Raw genomic sequence first — 21,197 nt, forward strand, 5'->3', positions numbered from 1 at the left:
CGATATTTGTTACGTAATTTAAGAAGAGGGGTCTTTCCATTTGTTACTCTTTGAATGAATGAATGAATGAATGGATTTATTCGGTTCGCGTTATACAACGCGCCCTTTTAAAACAGGGCGGCTCCGCTTTGGGGAGCACAACCAGCAATTATTTTGAGGAGCAAAATTTAAAAAAATACAATACGTAACAATTGATAAAAAGAAAAAAATATTTAGAGTCTTCATCCGCTACTCTCAGCGAGATCTCTTGCCGACTTCTTTTGCCAGAACCATTTAGTGAGGAGATGTTTTAAAAATGGCGGGTTCCACTCGCTATCCGTAAACCCCATGATGTTTTCCAAGGGCAGATAAAAGGACCCCTCTCTCCAGTCTTCGATCTCCGGAAAAATTGCCAGAGCCGGGCATTCCAGAAGGACGTGTTCTAGCGTTTCTCTTTCAGCTCCGCACTGTACGCAACGACTGGAGCTGCCAAAGAGCTGTTCGCACCTATCGCCGGTGAAAAGGGCTCCTGTCCGCGCTTGAAAGAGAAGACCACTCGACAAACTCCCGTCGTAGAAATCTTCACTGCTCGGCTGGGCTTTGTTCTTGTAAATCTGGAGAGACCCGTGATTCGCGACCTTTTTTTTCCACTTTGCTTCGGCGTTCCTGTCTACGTCTCGATCGACATACACATTCCACTGAGCCTCCGTGAGTGCCTTAAACCGTTCCGTACCAACACCATAAGCCCGATCGAGATTAGCTGTTCGTCGTTGAAAACGGGGGACAAAATGGCTCGGTGTTACGCGCGACGATGTAAACCTTCTTAGCAATCCGGCTTGGGGACATAAACTTCAACCGTCCAAGGTATTTCAATTTGCTTCGGGCTTCACGTTCAACCATGAGGCTCCAGCCCATTTCACCTTTGATGGCCGCGTGCGCCGCCATCGGTCCAGCACTTAACGCGTAGTCGAGAGAGTCTTGCACCGTTTTCGAAATGTCAAGAACCTCATTGGCGTAGGTGAGCACGGGGACAGCGACAGTCTTCCACAGAGTTCTCGCAACCGAGTAGGAATTGTACGAATTTGAAGCTAAATTTCGAGCCATCCAGCGGAGTTTGTTTCCTTTAGCCACCAAGTTCGATTCCCATTTTTCCAAATAATGTATTCCTGATGAAAATACGACTCCCAGATACTTATACGAATCAACAACTTTTATTTCCTTCCGCTGTAGAACGAAATTGCGAGTACAGGTAGATGACGCTGAAATGAGCGGCAGAACGTTCGATTTTTCAATACTAAAAGACAACCCTCTCCAAACCTTGAACACTCATCCAATAACAACTGTAAATCAGCACTACCGTTGGCCAACAAAACTATATCATCCGCATACATTAAGCATGGTATGACAGTGAATTCGCCATCAACTAAGTATTCCTGGTCGTCGTACTTAGGAAGAGAAGCACCCACTCTTAACGAGGACAATTTGATAGCTAGTTCATCCAGAAAAATGACGAAAAGTAAAGGGGAGAGTGGACACCCTTGGCGTAATCCGATCTTGCTTTCAATGGGTCCAGTGGAGAAAGTATCAAGGGTGTATGTGTAACTGCAACTACGATAGACTTTTTAATAACTCTATACTCTCCGAGGTAACTCCTTTCTCTTCGAGACTCTTCCATAGGCGAGGTCGGTCGATACTGTCATACGCTTTAGCAATGTCAATGAAACCTAAGAAAAGGTCTAACCCGCGGTGCCTGGAAATCTCGATTAAATGAGTGAGCACGAAAAGATTGTCCGCTATACGCCGGTCCTTTCTGAAACCACCTTGCGCCTCGTGTAATAAATTGTTGTCTTCAAGTTTTGTGCTCAGTCGCTCCCGTATCATCATAGAGTATATCTTGTAAATTACCGACGTAACAGCTATTGGTCTATAAGAGTTCAATTCGTCTTTGGGTTTGTCGCGCCCTTTATAGATGAGTGTAACTCGCGCTTCGGTCCATTCAGTGGGGACGGTTCGGTCCTCTCGACGTATTTAACAAACGTAACAGGCAGCGTCTTGCTTTGGGACCCAAATTTTTTAAACACTCCGCGTAAATTCCATCAGAGCCCGCCGCTTTACCGCAATGAAGGCTTTTTAAGACTAACTCCAGTTCCTTAATAACAAAGACACTCTCAGCAATGTCCATTGAAGCTGGCATTGGGTCGAGGTCAATTTGCTCCGACCCACCAGCGGTTGCGGATGTCATCAATAGTTCAACCTCGAGATCCCGAACATACTCCTGGATACGGTCAACTATGTCTTTCCGGTGGGACAAGAGAGAACCGTTTTCCCCTTTAATGCCCACAGACGCCTTCATATTCCGCGTGGTTTTACGTAGCCTTTTCAAGTATTTCCAAGATTTTCTTCCACGGGTCTTTCCAGCAGACATTATATCCTTTTTCACTTTCTTGTTAGTAGCACGTATCGTCTTCTGTATTAAGATCTTACACTCAAGTTTGGCCGTCATATACGCATCCCATTTCGTCTTTGTTTTTGCGATATCCTCCTTCCGAGATAGGGCAACGCGATGAGCCTTGCATGCCATTCGACGTTTCGAAATAGCCATCTTGACATCTTTATTCCACCAACTCTTAAGACATTTTTTCCCCTTAACCGCAGCAAGAGACCCTGTAGTGAAGCGAGATAAAGTGGAGCGCGTGACATTTTTCACTGCGTCAACGAAATCGCCATAGGAACAATTTTCCCCGCATGACGACGCCCAATTTTCTAATGCCAGAGTGTACTGCGTTATTTTTTCCGTTTCCGAAAAGTCCAAAAAAAAATCGCTTTTTACCAATAGGAGCGTCAATTTGGCGGAAGCTTTCATCAGTAATTTTAAAACTTGGTTGCTCCACACAGGTCGTAATAAGGTTATGGTCACTTCCTACGCTTTTTATACCTTCTTCGTCGACGGAGATTGAAAGAACAGTAGGCACAAGGTTTTCGCTAACCAAGACATAGTCAATAGACGAACGCGCGCCTCTAGTCTGCCACGTCGTTTTGCCCACACAAACGTCCATGAGATTCCCTATGACCATTTATTAGTGCTAACCGTTTTAACCATACGCCCATTTGCGTCAGACCTTCCATCCAGTTCAACGATATGGCCATTCAGATCTCCCAGGATCACCAACTTCTCTCTTCCTATAGTTCTGAGCTCATGAACGTCGTGAGCGAGGCAATCGTAAATTTCTTCATTACACTCTGTCGAATTTGCACCTGTAGCGCAATAGACAATTCCGAAAGCTATTTCTGGATTATCTGCTAGTCCGATCCACATATGTTCAGGACATTTTTTTATTAACACTAGATTATCCAATTTTGACAAAACACCAATACCCCCGCCTTTTTTTTCAGATTTTTTTTCTGTTTAAACCAAGCCACGTAAAATTCTCAGGGATACTGGGCAATTCTTCATCTCGCAAGTGCGTTTCCGCGACAGCCACAAAATCATAATTTTGAGATATCATAATATCCGAGAGTTCAAACCACTTTCGTTTTCCTCTTCCACCACAAACATTTAAAAAACCAAATTTTAAAGAAGTATTGCCAAAACGTTTATTTTTATTTTTAACTTTCCTTGGTCCTCTCTTCCGATGTCGCCTCCTCATATTATTGACTGTCACTTCTACGAAAGGGACCAGCCTCCTCAAACCCCCTACTATTTTCATCATAGTTTGCTACATTTTCACTCTGTTTTCGAATTACTCGTTTGCCTCGTATTATCCATTCGCCGCCCCCTTCACGTTTCTGCTTCAATTCATTACGAAGAGCTTTATCCTCCTCTCTTTCTAACGGCGTAAGATCTCTCGCGATGTATATAGGCGGTCCTTCCAATTCTCTCAAACGTTTGTACGCGGTCAAGACCTTGTTGCGACTCGGTACTCCGTCTAATGTCACTATCAGTGGACGTACATTTCTATTCCTTCTCTCTCCTTGACGGTATACTCGAGTCACTTTGACATCTGAGACCTGAATTATTTCTCCGAATCACTCCTGTACAGCCTGATTTTCCATCGGCAATTCTTCGGGCAAATTGAAAATCACAACATTCGCTTTCCTGTCTTTGCGGTTATTAAATTCCATAATTTCAGATTTAACCTCGTCCTTGACCTGTTTACCGATGACTTTGACATCCACGGAATCCACGCTGGGTATGTTCATTTCCATTTTCGCTTTCAGGATTTCATACTCATTCTTCATTTTCTTCTCTAATTCGAGAATTCTCGTGTCTCTCTTACTCTCGATCGAATCAAGTCTATTCATCATACGTTTTTCACTTTCTCCTACGGCTTGGTCCAGTTCTCTTTTAAAAAAACTTTGGTACTCCGTGAGCTTATTGTCGAAAAGCGACGCCATCTTTGAGAAGAAGAGTTCATCCATTTGTGGCTTCGTTGTAGAAGTCTCACCAAACTGTCCATCGTTTTCAAAATCACAACCATCTAAGTGACAATACCATTTCATTCGTCTATCCTCTTCTAACGCCCAGTACAACTATTCCGAAACTTTAACGCATTTTATATGGAAACGGAGTCCACATCCAGCACACTGTATGCTCTTGGCCTTCTGGGTTAATTGTTGATCACAACAGGAACATATTTTTAAACTCGAAGCGTCGTCTCCACCGCTGACATTTCTTTTTCGAGGGTTTTGACTCATTTTTTTAACGGCTTTTTACACGCGCTCCGTTTTAATTCACGCCGCACGAGCTTTGTTACGAGGGGGGGGGGGGGAGTTTAAAAAGTGGTTTTTCTGCGTTACGTAATTTGTGAACAGCCCCTTATTACTTGAAAAAATATTGCCTAAACATTGCCCACCAAAAGTTGTATTTTTAGGCTTCCTTTAGAACTACTTCAGAAATATTTTCCGTTTTTGGGCGAAAAATTGGGCTACTTTCTAAATTTGCTTGGGCGAAATTTTGGGGTTATTTTGAAATTCGCGGTTTTTTGTTGGGCTGGAAATTGGGCGTCACACTCCATAGATTTTCTGGCAGCCCTGCTTCTACGTATTTCGTGACGAATGAGCTAATACACAATCCTCCTGATGTGTTAAGTTTGTTTGAGCTATTCACAGCAACCTTCAACGCCGGTGACATAACCAATATATATCCACGGCCATACTTATTTGCAATTATACTTATTTGTTACTTCTGTGGTCACACTTATTTGTTAATTCTGGTCAGACGTTGAGTATCACATTTATTTGTTCCTTATGGTCAGACGTTGAATGTCACACTTATTTTTATTTCTGGTCATACAATGAAATCGCGGCGCGAACGGCCTTGAAAATGCGTGGCGAGCCTTTACGCTGCACGTTTTACGGGAAGGGGGGGGAGACAATTTCCGAATTTTCCCCTTCCGACGGCAGCAGGCGCTAACGCGTCTAGCCAATGAAAAATGTACACAAGAAAATCCACGACTTTTGACGGGTTGCGTTCTCCTTGTGTGGGCAATGCTGTGTTTGTTGCTCCTTGGTGCCGTGATGTAATCAGTTTCAGAAGAACTCCGCCCAAAAAACCGCGTTCTAGTTCAGCGCGCGCTGCACGCGGATTTTAGGGCGGATTTATTCTGAAACCGATTACATCATGGCCCAAGCTTAAATGAAGCCGATATTGGCCGATACCGGTATTAGAAAACTATTTCCAGAAAACCATTTAAAAATAAGATTTATATAATAATATTTTCTTAATATCATGCCAGACTTCAGAAGCTAGATCATACCTTTTTTAGACCAGGGGTTACGACTTTTTTTGATAAAAATTTAAGCCTAATATCGGAGAGCACGTTCTGGAGTCGCGAGGGGCTTCGGCGTTGTTTCGAAGCCCGCGTGATAAAAAAAAACATGGGCTCGTGGTGCCAAAAAAACCTTTTTTAATTTTTATCATTTTAGCCTAATATTCCGCCTATCTATGGGAAACCAGTAGAGGTGTGCAAATACCATTTTTTGGGGATCGAATCGAATATCAAATATTTTTTTCAAGGCACGTCAAATACCAAATCGAATATTTATAATGTCAAATAATTTGGTCGAATATTTTTAGAGCAAAATTTTAAGCCAGTTAACTGATCAAATACCAAATAGTATTTCGAATACCAAATAATTTGACGTATTTGGTTTTGAAATAACCAAAAAATAAAAAAGTTATTGAAATCACTGTCCATTTTACTTGCAATAGTAAAATACTAAACCAAATGTATAATAAATATTTTATTTTATTTAATAAATTTAAACTATAAAACTAAACTTTTTCAAATAAAACTTTTACAAACAATATTTAAAATACACATCTTTAAAGTTTAACTACCCCAGCGTTCTCCTCTGATGGCCTTGAAACTGAACAAATTACAAAAAGATCCGCGGTTATTCGACCAGTTTGCAAACTATTTGAAAATACCAAATACTTTTCCCTATCTTTTCGAATATTCGACTATTTGATCAAGAAAAACGAATATTCACGAACTTTCCCAAGTTCTATTTGATTCGACGAATCAAATATTCAATTTGGTATTCGATCGAATTATTTGGTCTAACCAAATATTTTGCACACCCCTAGAAACCAGATATTGTGGCCTAGCGCATATTTTAGACACTAGAGGGCTCTGTGCTGAGAAAACATCTTGATTACTCAATAACTATGAAAATCAGTTTGGTTGTAAATCTCGTTAATTGTCATACTTATTGTTATTATGTTACTTATGGTTACTTACGAGGAGGCTACCCGAGGTGATAATCACCGATTTTGTTGAAACTAGGTGGGTATGTAGACCTTATAGTAACATGAAATTTCACCAAGGGAAAAATTGCAATGGACATTAGTTTTGCCATGGCAACCGAAAATGTTTTTGACAACACAGTATGTATATTTTCTCATTGAAAATAACATGGGAATCTGAGCACTTCTAAAAATAAAAAAAAATTCAAAACCAAAAAAAAATAGATCAAAATTGACAAATGAAATGAATTTTATGATATTTTGATGAATTTTGGTCAATTTGATCAAAATATGTAAAAATTGATCAATTGTTATTTTCAATGGGACAATATACAAACTGTGTTGTCAAAAATATTTTCGGTTGCCATGGCAAAACTAATGCCCATTGCAACTTTTCCCTTGGTGAAATTTCATGTTACCATTACATACGCACCTAGTTTCAACAAAATCGGTGATTATCACCTCGGGTAGTCTCCTCGTTAGTTTTTTAGTTTATGATTCGGTTGGTTCTCTTAATTAATTTCCGTTGAGCAATTTTCAATACTTTGGTGCAAAAACGTCAAGAAAACAACCAAAAAACCGACTCCCAAGACTAGTGTATACTAACAGAAGTAAATTAACCGCAGTTATCGAAATAGCACTCAGAATCGGAGGGCGTTTTCCTTATGAAAATTATGAGAAAAGCGAGTCAAATAAAAGCTAATTTCCATTCCCGTCTTTTGACGCGATAAATTGCACATGGGAATTATGGGTATAGCTATTTCTATGTATAAAAAATTATTTCATAAAAACAAAAACTTTTTTTTCGACCTAGGAGCGCGCAAAATTTCAAATTAGAGGTCCAAATGTAACTTCATAAGGAAAACGCCTCCAAGATGGGGAGTATAGCAGTCTGATAACTTCGGTTCATTTACTTCTGATACTAAGTAATTAAAAGTAATTTACAACGATTACCGGTAAACTATAAAATTTTAATATAGTATACCGGTAATCGTTGTAAATTATTTTTAATTACAATGTACCCAAAAATGAAATTAGGGCATTTTTGGGAATAAATTTATTTTTATTTCAGACTAGAGGTGAGTCCGGCGTAGTTTTTTTAAAACCCACCCGACCCAGGCTTAAACCCGAAATTTATTTCAAAAACCCGCCCACTTCCGGCCCGAAAATTTCAAAGCCCACCCGAGCCCGGGCCCGCCCGAAATCTACTTTTAAAACCCGCCCAGTTAACCGGGTACCCGGTTCCGGCCCGAAAAAACCCGGTTCGGATTTTTCATATTGTAATGGTATATGTTAATCAGCGCTTAGCTGTGTATTACAAAGTAACGAAGAAATAGCATCACACAATTTTAATTTTAATGATTAATAAATGTCAAGTCTGACAGGGTAGATCCCTTTAATTCCGTGCGACGTACAGTAAGTGTAAGGTCAGTGCTGGAAAAAACTCTTTCGTCACGCGGGTACTGCCAGAATTCTACTAGCAATTTTTTGTAACATTTTGAATTCGGTAGCATCCCGCCAAAATTTTATAATATCTAAGTTTGCATCTATTTCGTCATCTAAATCTAATATAGACGTTGAAAGAAATAAATGAATTGCGTTAAAAGTTGCTACACTTTCGAAAAACACATTTCTTAATGCGCAGCTTAAGGTACTGGTCCAATTCGTAGTCCCCATCGTTGAGTGACGTAAATATTACCGAGTCAATGAAATACCAGGACTTTTTGATTTATTTTAAGCGACGGGGCGTACTGGGTGAGTGGAGGGAGCGAGACTGAGAATCTGGACTCTTTTAATTCTATTTTCCTTTACAATAAACGTATACTAGGATTGAATTGTTTTCCCACGGTCAAAGTTCCAAATATATTAATTGTATACACCTATATTTAGACTTTTTACCATGGGAAACTGGGTAGCTTATTAGCCGACCTGAGAGACTGGAGCCTCTCAGGCTTCCCGTCGTTTCGCACTTCGCACTTTGCAGTGAAATACGAAAACAAACTTCTAAATCCAGAATTGCGAAACCGCAACGTACTTTAAAAATATACCGGGCAATTTCAGGCTAAAGCCAAGTGAAAATCAGCCTTAACAGATCACACTTTCAAATTCAAACTTAATTAGCAAATATTCAAAGAAAAAGCTTTATGAATGAGTCGGGTCTGGGCTTTTACAAAGAAAAATCCGAGCCCGACATAGTTGATACCCGCCCACACCCGAGCCCGCCCGATAAGCAACTTCAAAAACCCGCCCATTTCCGGCCCGACAACATTTTTACCCACACGGCCCAAGCCCGGCTTGAACCGGGCGGGTCCCGGTTTAATCGGGCACTCGACTCACCTCTATTTCAGACTAGTTTTTCTCAATTTCATTGGTCAAAACTGACATTCAAACAATTGAAACATAAAAATAGTGGTTTGATTCTTTTTCATTTTTCGAAATCTATTTATTTAATTTAAATTAGATTTTTGTTGACTTTTTATGTTATCGATTTTTTTTAAGGTTTTATGTCTATTTTTCTTGACAAATTAATAAATAAATGCAGCGGTAATATAAACTAAAATTGAAATTATTCTACATTAAATTTGATTGAGTTTTATCTGAATTGACATAGCTAGAGCACCTGCTAAGAACCTACCTTTTAAAAAAAAAGTATTTAAAATTAATCACTTGAATGAAATCCAATTTATTGAAATTAGGCAATCCGGGAAGCTTGCGAAGTTACAGATTTTAACTGATAACATTAGTCCATACTTCCTACGGGTAAAATACGACATATTCTAAGTTTGCTTTGTTATATCTGCTTCTAGAGTTGGACGACATGGAAAGGAACCGAGGTCGAAGTAATGGTCGTTGGCAGTCAGCGAGAGCCAGCGATAGCGGAAGAAGAAGTCAGAGCCAACGGCCAGATGGGAGCCAGCCCGAGATATCAATCTTCCAATTGGCCCAACAACAACACGAGGCGTCTTCCGGACACGGGACCCGGGACCAGAGTGTCGCGTCGAACGCGGATTCCAGGACCAGACGGTCGTCAGAGGCAGCGAGATCTAACCAGCACGTCAGGAACCAGACGAACACCGGTGATGGTGGTTCCAGGGCCAATAGTAGAGCGGGCAACGAAAGGCCAAACTTTCGTGGTAACCGAGGAAATGACCTTCAGGGCGGAAACTTTTGTCGACCAGCTAGCCAAAGGCTTTACCCGATGGGATATAAACAACTCGAAAGTTTGTTAACTAAACCACCGGGAGAAGTTATATTTGTAGTCAAGTCACCCAAAAGCGGCTTTAAGCAATTACTAACCTCGGACGAAATCGAAAAGAACAAGCTAATCATGTGTCTACACGCCATCTCGATAGCTTGCGCCACGGATCATACCGAGAGTCTAACGGAATTCCTAAAAATGCTGCTACAAGAATGTCAGCAGTTCCTTAGTACCCCGCTGGTGAGATACCTGATAGAGATACAGAACAGCCCAGCCAACATGTACCAATTGAATTCCACGGCTTACATTTTGGATTTGATCGAAACTTTTCAATCCACGATGGCGCAAGAGTCTCTCTTCACTACGCAACTGTTGATTCCGCAAGTGTCGGTGACCATCACGCGCCTTCATTCCGCGCTCGGACACGGTTCGGAATTGATGAAACGAATCGAGAAAATAGACGAGACGAAAACGAAATTGATGGATCGATTTACTCTGATTCACGGCGCCCCGTCCCGCAAAGACGAGGACCAAGTCCCCAATGATTTCCGGGATATTCCAATATTCCCGGACAAGCACGACCTCGTTACCAACCAGAGACCGTTTCTAAGACCCAACGTCGTCGAAGGCCGCTACAAAAGCGCCGATCATTACTTGGACGTCCAGTTTCGTCTCCTGCGCGAAGACTTCGTGAGGCCATTGAGAGAAGGAATAACCGTTTATTTGGAGCAAATAAGAAACAACAAGAGGGAACGTCTTCACGATATTAAAGTGTATCTGGACGTCACGATCACCAAAATAATTCTCGCTGACGACGGAGTCTTGCACGAAATCAATTTCGACACGGCGCGTGTGGGCAACGTGCGCTGGGAAAGGAGCAAGCGTCTGCTTTACGGAGCTCTCGTCTGTCTGACTTTCGACAATTTCGAAACGGTCTATTTCGGAACGGTGGCCGAGAGGGATGTCGCTAAACTAGTCCGCGGAATCGTTGCCGTTAAATTCGAGAAACAGGACGAGATTTTGAACGTCCAGTCGGAGACATTCACGATGGTGGAAACCGAAGCTTACTTCGAAGCGAGCCGTCACATCCTATCCGCCTTGCAAAACATAGACGAGAAACATTTCCCCATGAAGGAATACATCGTTGAGTTGCAAAAGCAGGTGGCGAAACCGCGGTATTTGACCGATGACTCCGTATATTGCTTGCGATGCGTCGCTAAAGGATCTTCGACGTCAACTCCGTTAAGATCAAGGAGTAGTTTTAGTATTAGAAGCTTTTTGGATTTTGAGGATGACTGCCTCAGTAGCGCTCGCGGTACTACCGAAGCGAATTGCTCCTGCGAGTTAGAGTCTAAACGCCTCGCGGTTGGTCTCTTTCGAAGCGAATCTTGGCCCACTCCGGACGAACTCAACCTGGACAACTCTCAGTTCGACGCTTTGAAGTCGGCGTTAACTCAAAAACTTTCAATTATTCAAGGACCTCCGGGAACCGGAAAAACCCACGTTGGTCTTAAAATTATGGAAGTCTTACTTCATAACCAAAGTATTTGGAACGCCGAAATCGACAACCAGGACAGAAATCCCATTTTGGTCGTCTGCTTCACCAACCACGCGCTCGACCAGTTCCTCGAAGGCGTCCTCAAGTTAACCGACAAAATAGTTCGAATGGGCGGACGCAGCGAAAGCGAGAAACTGAAGCCTTTCCAAATGAACAATTTGAAACGCATCATGATGCGAACTAGGACGGACGCGAATTACGTGGGAAGACACTTTCGCGATATGAAATACGAGCTGGAAACCATTTTAACCGACATCAAAACGAAGACGCGGACGTTGAAAACGTGCGCTCAAGAAATCATGTCGGAAATTGACCTGATACACGAAATTAGCGACGAACTCGACAACAGTTTCTACGAGCACGCTCCAAAGTTTTTGAAGCTGTCCAACAAAGATACGGGGAAAGTGTTGAAGTACTGGTTGGGCGTCATAATTCCAGGCCACCTTCGCAGCATCCCAGATGAAAAATCTTTAATCGTGGACGCCCTGGAAGAGCCTCCCAAAATGCAGCCTATCGCTCCCGAAGTCCGAAGTGACCTGGACCCAGAATCGGACCAGGACAGCGACGGCGAAATAGACGTCAACGTCTCGGATTACGAAGATGCTATAGAAAATGGAATTGAGGCGGTGGAACAGATTGTAAACGAGCGACCACGCCTTAATGAAGCTGATGGAAACGTCGATAATGTAAGCGAGGATATCGTCGGCGCCGCCGCTCCGGCACCGATAGACATCCCGGAAGTGAACGCGGAGTTCGACCCGCAGTTGGATTACGACCCAGAAGACATAGACTATATAACGGGTCAAAGGTTGGACGACGCCGAAGATTATAAACACGCTCACGTCATCCTGCTCAATAGAGAGGATTCCGACGACGAGACAATCCCCCAAAATGGCGCCTCGGAATGGAAAACGCAAGGAGGGAAAAAGCGAAAAAGCAAATACATCAAGTCGCAGTTAGGCAGATTCACGGTTCTGTCGAAAGACGAACTTCTCGGCACTCGAAATATCTGGAGTCTGAAAATGGAGGACCGTTGGCGCTTGTACAAAACGTGGCTGGATCTCTTCATCCGAAACCAAACTGAGAAGATCGACGAGCTCAAGAAGGATTACGAGCGGAAACTCGCCACTGTCGCGGAGATTAAAACCGAAGAAGAGGTTATCGTGGCGAAATCGGCTTTGGTCATTGGCATGACCACCACTGGCGCCGCTAAATACCGACACTTGGTACGGAATATAAAATCAAAAATCGTGATCGTCGAAGAAGCCGCCGAAGTTCTGGAAGCGCAGATTGTCACTTCTCTGAGCAAGTACACCGAACACCTCATTCTCATCGGCGACCACCAACAGCTCCGACCGAATCCGGTCGTTTACGACTTAGCCAAGAAGTATAACTTGGAGATTTCCCTCTTCGAGAGGCTCATCAAGAACGGCATTCCTTTCGTCAGATTGGGCATTCAACACCGCATGAAACCCGCCATCTCGAGGCTCCTGGTGCCGCACATCTACGACAAACTGGAAGATCACTCGTCCGTTCACGAATACGAAGAAATCTTGGGCTTCGAGAAGAGCGTCTTCTTCGTCAGCCACCAACATTTCGAGCTGAACGACAACGAAAGCACCACTCGCGTCAACATCCACGAAGCCCAGTTCCTAGTTTCCCTTTGCCGATACATACTGCAGCAAGGTTATCTACCCGAGCGGATTACCATCTTAACCACGTATCTGGGACAACTTTTCGCTTTGAAGGCGCTTCTGACAGGAGCGCTCCAAGAGGTCCGCGTCACGGTCGTCGACAATTTCCAAGGCGAGGAAAACGACATCATTTTGTTGTCTTTCGTTCGAAGTAACGAGCGAGGCGTCATCGGTTTCTTGAAAACGGACAACCGCGTTTGCGTCGCCTTGTCTCGAGCCAAAAAAGGCCTGTTTTGTATCGGAAATTTCGATTCGTTTTCTCAAGGAAGTCCGCTTTGGGGGAACATCACCCAGGAACTCGCCAAATCCGACGCCATCGGTGACGCTTTAAATCTCCGATGTCAAATTCACGGAAATATCGAACCCGTGTCGAGCTCCTGTGACTTCAACAAAGTTCCCGACGGAGGATGCTCTTTGCCGTGCGATTTCAGACTTCTTTGCGGTCACGTGTGCGACAAAAAGTGTCATCCATTGGACAGAGAACACCTCGAAGTTGAATGCCAGAAACCCTGCGAACGAGTACGCGAAAACTGCGAGTATCGACACAAATGTGGAAAACGTTGTCACGAAGATTGCGGACCGTGTACGGTAATGGTTCTGAAAACGATACCGAAATGCCATCACGAAATCCATCTGTCATGTCACGTAGACGAAAAGACCTATAAATGTACGGTTCCGTGCCCCAAAATTTTGGACTGCGGACATAAATGCGCCAAAACATGCGGGGAAAATTGCGGAGATTGCCTCGTTAGAGTAACCCAAATAGGACCTTGCGGACACGAAATAGAAATAGAATGCGTGTATTCTCAAGACGACAATCGATTGAAACGGGCTTGCCGAGAAAGATGTCCTCTTATTTTAGTTTGTGGACATCATTGCAGAAATACTTGCGGGAAGCCCTGTCTGAGTAAATGTAACGGAAATGTCCGGGTGACTCTACCCTGCGAACACCAAATCAGAACGACTTGCGAAAAATCCCAAGATAAAAATATATTGCAACAGTCCTGTCTGGTGAAATGCGAAGCCGACTTGGATTGCGGCCACAAGTGTCCGGGGACGTGTGGTAAATGTCATCAAGGCCGTTTGCACGTTCTTTGCGATAAAATGTGTCTTAAGGTTCTGGTTTGCGGCCACACTTGCCAAGCATCCTGCTCGGCCAGCTGTCCTCCCTGTAGGATCATTTGCGAGAATGAATGTCTTCACAGTCGATGCCAGCTAATGTGCGGCGTGCCTTGCGCGCCGTGTCTTGAGCCGTGCAAATGGCGATGTAAGCACTTAGGATGCGAGGCCAATTGCGGAGAACCTTGCGACCGACCTCCGTGTAATAAATATTGCAACAGAAAGCTGCGTTGCGGCCATAAATGCGTGGGGATGTGTGGCGAGCCTTGCCCTCTCTTATGTCGCGTATGCGACAGAGACGAGCTTCGGCAAATTTTCTTCGGCCAAGAAGACCATCCTCAAGCCAGATATATTCAGCTGGAGGACTGCGGACACGTACTGGAGATACGAGGGCTAACCAAATGGGTTAACTCCCAAGCTATCGCTGACGGCGGAGTAATCAAAGTTTTAGAATGTCCGTTTTGTAAAACGCCCATCCGCAAGAATTTGAGGTTTGGAAATCAAGTTAAAACGACCTTGGCTAACATAGAAAAGGTTAAAGTTAAACTTTTTGGAAAAATTGAAGAAAATGGAGAATTACAAAAGAAACTTATGAAGAAACTCAATCTTTTCTTGGGAAGAACTCTTTATCGGTCCTTCTACATACTGTCAGACAGCGATCTCTTAAAAAATTGCACGTTATCCATGCAACGAGAACTAACTGGCGGTAAACCCGTCTTAGACTCGCAGACCTTAACGTCTATCGAAAATTTGTTGGCTATTTTGGGCGCCCTAGAAAAGGTCGAGTTAAAAGCAAACTACCTTGAATCGCTCGATCCGCTTAAGAAAGACGTCAAGGCTTACGGCAAGATATTGATCGAAAAACTGAGCGAGCGATTGGAAAATGGTGTACGTGTAAGCTCCCAATTCATGATTGATTTGCAAATGGAGACGAAAAGATGGCAAACCATGGCAAATATGCTGAAAGACTTCGGCAAAACTCGCGTACATGGCAGCCAAGAATTTAAAGATCTTTTCGACGCGGTCATGGCCAATCTGCTTCGACGCGAACGATTCACGGACGAGGACTTCGTTGAATTAGATTCCCAGAAGAAGGAATTGTTGAAACTGAGCGACGGAACCGTGCTGGGAGTAAGCGAAGAAGAGAAAGTGCAAATTGTGAACGCCATGGGCTTTAAGCGAGGACATTGGTATACTTGTCCCAATGGACACCCTTATTGCATCGCCGACTGTGGTGGCGCCACCGTGGAATCTCGCTGTAACGAGTGCGGCGCGGCTATTGGTGGTGCCAGTCACAGACTGAGAGCTGACAACAGGGTCGCCACCGCGATGGATGGTGCCAGACATTCGGCCTGGCCCGAACAAGCAAATATGAATAATTATCAGCTTTAAACAAGATGAGGTTAGTAGTATGATATAGTCATATTTTTAGAAATTAATCCTATTTTTCCTATAAAAAAACACCGCTGTGTTATGAGAAATCAGAAGTCATGTGTGCACAGATTTTATTAGTGACTCGCTACGTCCTTATAGGCAACGCGAAAGAGTATTCTCAATCAAAATACTGTCGGAACAGCCGAACGTTTCAGCGTATAAACATTTACATTGAAAATTTTACTGCTATTTAGTCACATTTAATTGACGGGTATTAATGCAGGTTTCTGCCATGTTCGAACAAGCAATGAATAATAATAAATTATAATTGGAAAGTTTCAATTTTTCAAAAATATATGAAAATGTAGGCATTAGAGTGCGCCAGTCAAGTATAGCATCCCGAGGAAAGCCCTTCATATTTTCATAGACTGCGTAGAAGTAACTAACAACTGTCTGTCTTCGCTTCCGCTAAAATTAAAATTATCTTGCTATTAGCGTTAAAAAATAATTTTACGCTGGCAAGTAGCGGAAGCAGATTTTGAGTGAGCTAGAAAACGTGTAAGGAAATCTTACAGGAGCTGAGACTTAGCTTTATTCAGTACAATCATATGTAACATAATCACTCATAAGTATGCCATAAAAGTATTTTCGTTAATGAAACCTTGTTCACGGGATATGACGTAAATTACGTCACTTACAATTCGTGACGAAATACGCGTCATCAACTTTACTGATGGGAAACGGAAGTTAGTGAGAATTCCTCGCGCGATCCTGGCTTTGCCCATGTCAAGTTTAGCTCGTGCCTCGCGATCACATGATTTCATTTCCATGGTAACCTTTTCAATAGCGCAAGGATTATAAGCATTTTTAAATTTTTGGGTCCGCTTAATGTATGTTCCGCGTGAAACAAGGTCTCATTGATTTTTTTCAATGGAAATGTTATACAGAGGCATACTTATGAGTAATTATGTTACATATGGTACAATCTACGGTCGTACGCGTTTTCGAAAGGTAGTTCTTTCCTCTCTAAAGCCCCATTTTCATGCTCGCTGGTAGCGGGTAAAAATCGACATAATCCGCTTCCGCTACACACTTTTTCACTTTCCGCGTCGATCTGTTTCAAACAGATATTTTAGCTTTATTTTCACGCTTGAGAGTGGCGGAAGCGAATTTTGACGATTTTTATCCGCTACCAGCGAGCATGAAAATGGGCCTTTAGTAAGTGTTATAGGGAAAATACATACTTATCACTAAGGTACACCTTATATACTTCTGATATTAGGTAGCTGTCTTTGTTAAGCCCTATTAAGATTGTGTTATTATTATATACAGTTTTTGAAATAAGTCCAATAAGCCAATAATTATTCTTTATACAGTTTTTGAAATAAGTCCAATAAGCCAATAAATACATTCTTAATACAGTTTCTGAAATAAGTCCTATAAGCCAATAAATATGATATGTAAAATATACCTAAAATTATTATTTCGCAGATGGTACCTTTGGCTTTTCGTTTACTTGGAAAATGGAACAGAGTTTGTTCCACGAATGTTTTTATAAGGAAAATAAATTTAAAATGAAGAATTCGTTTTGCAAATATTCGGCACATCTTTTATTGGTCCTTTTAATTTCATCGGTTTACTTGAAGTAATTAAATTTGACCAAAAGGTACATGTTAGAAAATAAAAATAAAAGACATTTAAGTTTTTTTTTGTAAATTGCCTCATAAGTATGTAAGATAACAAGTAGTATGTTACTTATGATTATAGTCTAAATAAATTTTGTAACTTGTATGCTTTGTTTCTTATTGTTTGGCCATCAGATGATGCGTGATTTTATTTGGTGGTGTTTTTCTTTCGCTGCTAATACTGCTCCGAATGTGTGATTGGGATAATTTCAAGCTCCCAATTACACCGAAAGAGAGAGAGAGATTAGCTAATCTATTGCTACCTGTTGCTCCGAGAGAGAGAGTTAAAGCAGCTAATTTATGGCTCCGAGAGAGAGAGCGCATGTGTCAGAATTTATAGCTCGGTGTACCTATAACAGAGACCATACCACCGGAGGCCTATCATCATAGTGCCCTAAGCCAGCGTCCACCTAGCACGGACAGGTGACAAATCCAGCATGGGTAGTAGTACCCTACTACTGATGGTCGCACCCTCGACGCGAGATAGTCAACCCAGCAGAAGGTGCGGTGCAGCAATGGGACGACCAGCCCCCACTTCACACACAGCAGTGGGATTAAGAGTGGATGCTGTAGCAACTCCAGCCGACACCCTACCTACGTAGGTAAAGAGTCAAACCCTTTGGAGAGAGCTCCTAAAGGGGAACGACGGGCACACAGCGGTCCACATAACCCAGCACAGCTGGCACCGGAGATCCCGGTGGGACTCCAAAAGGCCGGGAAACAGGACCGCCGCGCCCTCATACGGAGGCCCGCCGCCCCACAGCAGGCTACTCAATCAGCCGAGGCGGCCAGTTTGCCCAGACCTTCTCCGCTAGCCTGTGCTCAGTTTCCAACCCCTACCAGACCGAAGTTGGAGGTGGAGATAGGACCATTTGATCAGAGCTAACATCTCCCAGTTGGGTACAAGAGCCGGACCTCGACTCCCCGGTAAAGCCACCAGTTATTGCACACCCTGACCCATTAAGGGCCCCCTCATCTAATAGTGACTCTTTAATAATATTTCCCAAAACCCTGGTACTGAAAGTCCAAATATTCTAAACGCGAAAAATCGGAACAATTTCGGTAAATATTGCTCATGTTGAGGAAATATCTAACCGCTGTTGAATTTCCATGTTTCTCGAAGTAACTTTCTGTAGAGATTAATTTTTCATCAATTTCAAATTATCTTAAAATTTAAAAATTGTTCTTCATTGTTATATTAGATTACTTGAGTTGGTGGCGTTTATCAAATTATCATTAATATACATCGGCGCAGATTCATTATCTGCTCAGCATGAGATATGTATATATTTTAATATACATTTATAACGCAGGAAATTAAAACAATTAGATTAATGTGTTTATAATCAAAGAATACACTGCCCATGTTTCCTTCGCGAGCTGAAATGATTTTTATCATTAACCTCTGTTATGGAAGCCTGCGCAGTGCGTTCCTTCTAGGAGCAACAAACACAAGGAGAACGCAGCTAGCCTTTAAACACACTAACGCCGTGTTGTGTACCAATTTCATTGGACGAATCTTTAAGCTGAACGTTTTACGGAAAGGGGGGAAGACAATTTCCGAATGTTCCCCTTCCGCCGGCAGCAGGCGTTAAAGCGTCTAACCAAGGAAAATTGTACACTTTTGACGGGTTGCGTTCTCCTTGTGTGGGGTGCTCTGTTTGTTGCTCCTTGGATCCTTGATTATAAAAACATTTAATAAATTTGGGTTAAATTTAAATTTGTAGGAATTCCCCCCCCCCCCAACTTGGTCGATGTAATATTTACGTGAAATTTAAAAAATTATAAATCTTAATATAAATTTGTTGAACCGATTTTGTGCTACATTTGAAAATAATAGTACATGATCGTAAGCTCAAACCTAGTTCACCAGTTTCAATAATGTAAAGATATTTTGAATTACAACAAGAAAAGCCAACTTCCACGCTTTTGTGCCAGGCAAATTATACGAATACGCTAGTTTCATGTGGTAAATAGGTAATGTTATTAAAATTGGAAAATAATCGATTATACTTAACTTTATAGTACGCGTTTGAAATATATCGTATGACCCAAAAATTGGCTCAAATTATTGACGTGTACTATAATTATTGTACGGCTGGTAATGTTGGAGACGCTTCTAGATCGTTGGTCACTAACGAGCTTTCCCACGGTATGAGGGATAACTCAAATTTATTCCAATTGGTGTTTTGTAAATAGTTATGTAAAACAAGTTGGCAATCCAACGTGTTTTGTAAATAGTTATGTAAAACAAGTTGGCAATCCAACGTGTTTTGTAAATAGTTATGTAAAACAAGTTGGCAAGCCAAAATATACCTCTCCTCGGAAGAGTTTTTATTTTTCAATGAAGCGTAACTGTATCCGTGGTTCTGCGGTAGAACGCTCACCTATCGTGCAAGAGGGCTCGGATTCGAATCCCGGCCGTTTAAAAAATTATACTACACCCAATGACAAAAAGAGGTCGCTTTTGGAAAAACCTTTTCCCTGATTCTAAGAAACTGCGTACGCAGTGATTACCCTTTGCCCCGAAAATGCGAACGCGTTCGCAGGCCTGACAGACAGACCCACAGACAGACACGGTGGTTGTATAACCCCTCCTAGGGTACAAAGTCCCCTCGGAGAGGTAAAAAAATAAATATTTTGAGCTTTGCCCTATTCCCGCCGTTTTTATGACGTCAGCGTAATGGTCACATGGCAACCCAGTGATCTGTGAAGAAGCAATTTGCTATTCACTCTCTCTGCCTTCCCAGTTAACCACTTTAGTTATGTGAATAATGTAAATAGAATAGCTTGCTAATAAACTGTTTTATTGTAAACTTGTAGTATTCATTCACTCTTTAAGTGATCAAACTTACCCCTCCTTCAATTGGCATCTCTGCTGGGGAGAGTGAAACGTTTACTAAATCGTAACAAGACTGTACAAGGCTTAAGTGGAAACGGTATTTCGGTGGAACTACGCAATTACGAACATCGTGAAAATGGCGGAAGCCGGTTCAAGTGTTTCAATGATGGGACAAATGGCAAGATTAACCTCAGATAACTATCGCAGCTGGCATTTCGATATGGAAATGTTGTTAAGAAGTCAAGGCTTGTGGGAGATAGTGGAAGAAAGTGAGTCTGCCCCTCTAGAGTCAGCAGGGTATGCAGTAATACAGAATTACAATGAGAGAAAGTCAAAGGCTTATCCCACAATTGCTTTTGGACTGTCAGAAGACATCAGGAGTCTAATAGAAGGGGAAACAACTGCCCCTGAGATCTGGGGAGCTTTACATGCAGCTTTTGAACCACAATCAAGAGCTAGAATTGGAATGTTAAGAAAACAGTTCTATAACATTGAATATCAGGAAGGAGAGGCGATGCCCGTTTTTATCGGGAGAGTCTACTATGCCAAAAGACAACTTGTGGAGGCAGGTGAGACTGTATCTGATAAAGAGATATCGTACCAATTAATTGGATCGTTACCTGAATCGTATCAAAGTCTGGTTTCTGTTATTTATGATGCATCTCCAGAAAATTTCGTGCCTGGAGTTATAAAGGATCAACTCATAGCGGAGTACGGACGTCAAGCGTTGAAGAAGCATCTGGACACGCATCTACGGCTTACACAGCTCAAGTTACAAAGAGTCATGGTTCGAAAGGACAAAGTAAACGATATCAAGGTAGATGCAATCTATGTAATATTTAGGGACATAAAGCTGCAGATTGCAGGAGTAAGTCCACTCTTACTAAAGATAAAGATAAGAAGCAGGAGATACCTAAGAAAAAGAAAGCTAATAAAGGTGCATTTAATGCTTCAGCTATGATGACTAGCGCTACCGGATCATGTACTTGGATTGTGGAT

At 42.3% G+C, this 21,197-nt stretch overlaps 1 pseudogene across 1 annotated transcript in view; it reads left to right on the forward strand.

Moving 5' to 3' along the window:
- LOC149959532 (NFX1-type zinc finger-containing protein 1 pseudogene) overlaps positions 1-17,401 on the forward strand; it is a 32,130-nt pseudogene extending 14,729 nt beyond the window's left edge. Inside the window, exons 2-3 of the transcript XR_016478596.1 lie at positions 9,535-15,699; positions 17,163-17,401. The product of XR_016478596.1 is annotated as an NFX1-type zinc finger-containing protein 1 pseudogene (transcript). The remainder of the gene's footprint in view (positions 1-9,534; positions 15,700-17,162) is intronic.
- The last annotated feature ends 3,796 nt before the right edge of the window (positions 17,402-21,197 follow it).

Source organism: Leiobunum rupestre, chromosome 2, assembly GCF_980474605.1.
Source record: "Leiobunum rupestre chromosome 2, qqLeiRupe1.1.hap1, whole genome shotgun sequence".
In the NCBI taxonomy this organism is placed as follows: Eukaryota; Metazoa; Arthropoda; class Arachnida; order Opiliones; family Sclerosomatidae; genus Leiobunum; species Leiobunum rupestre.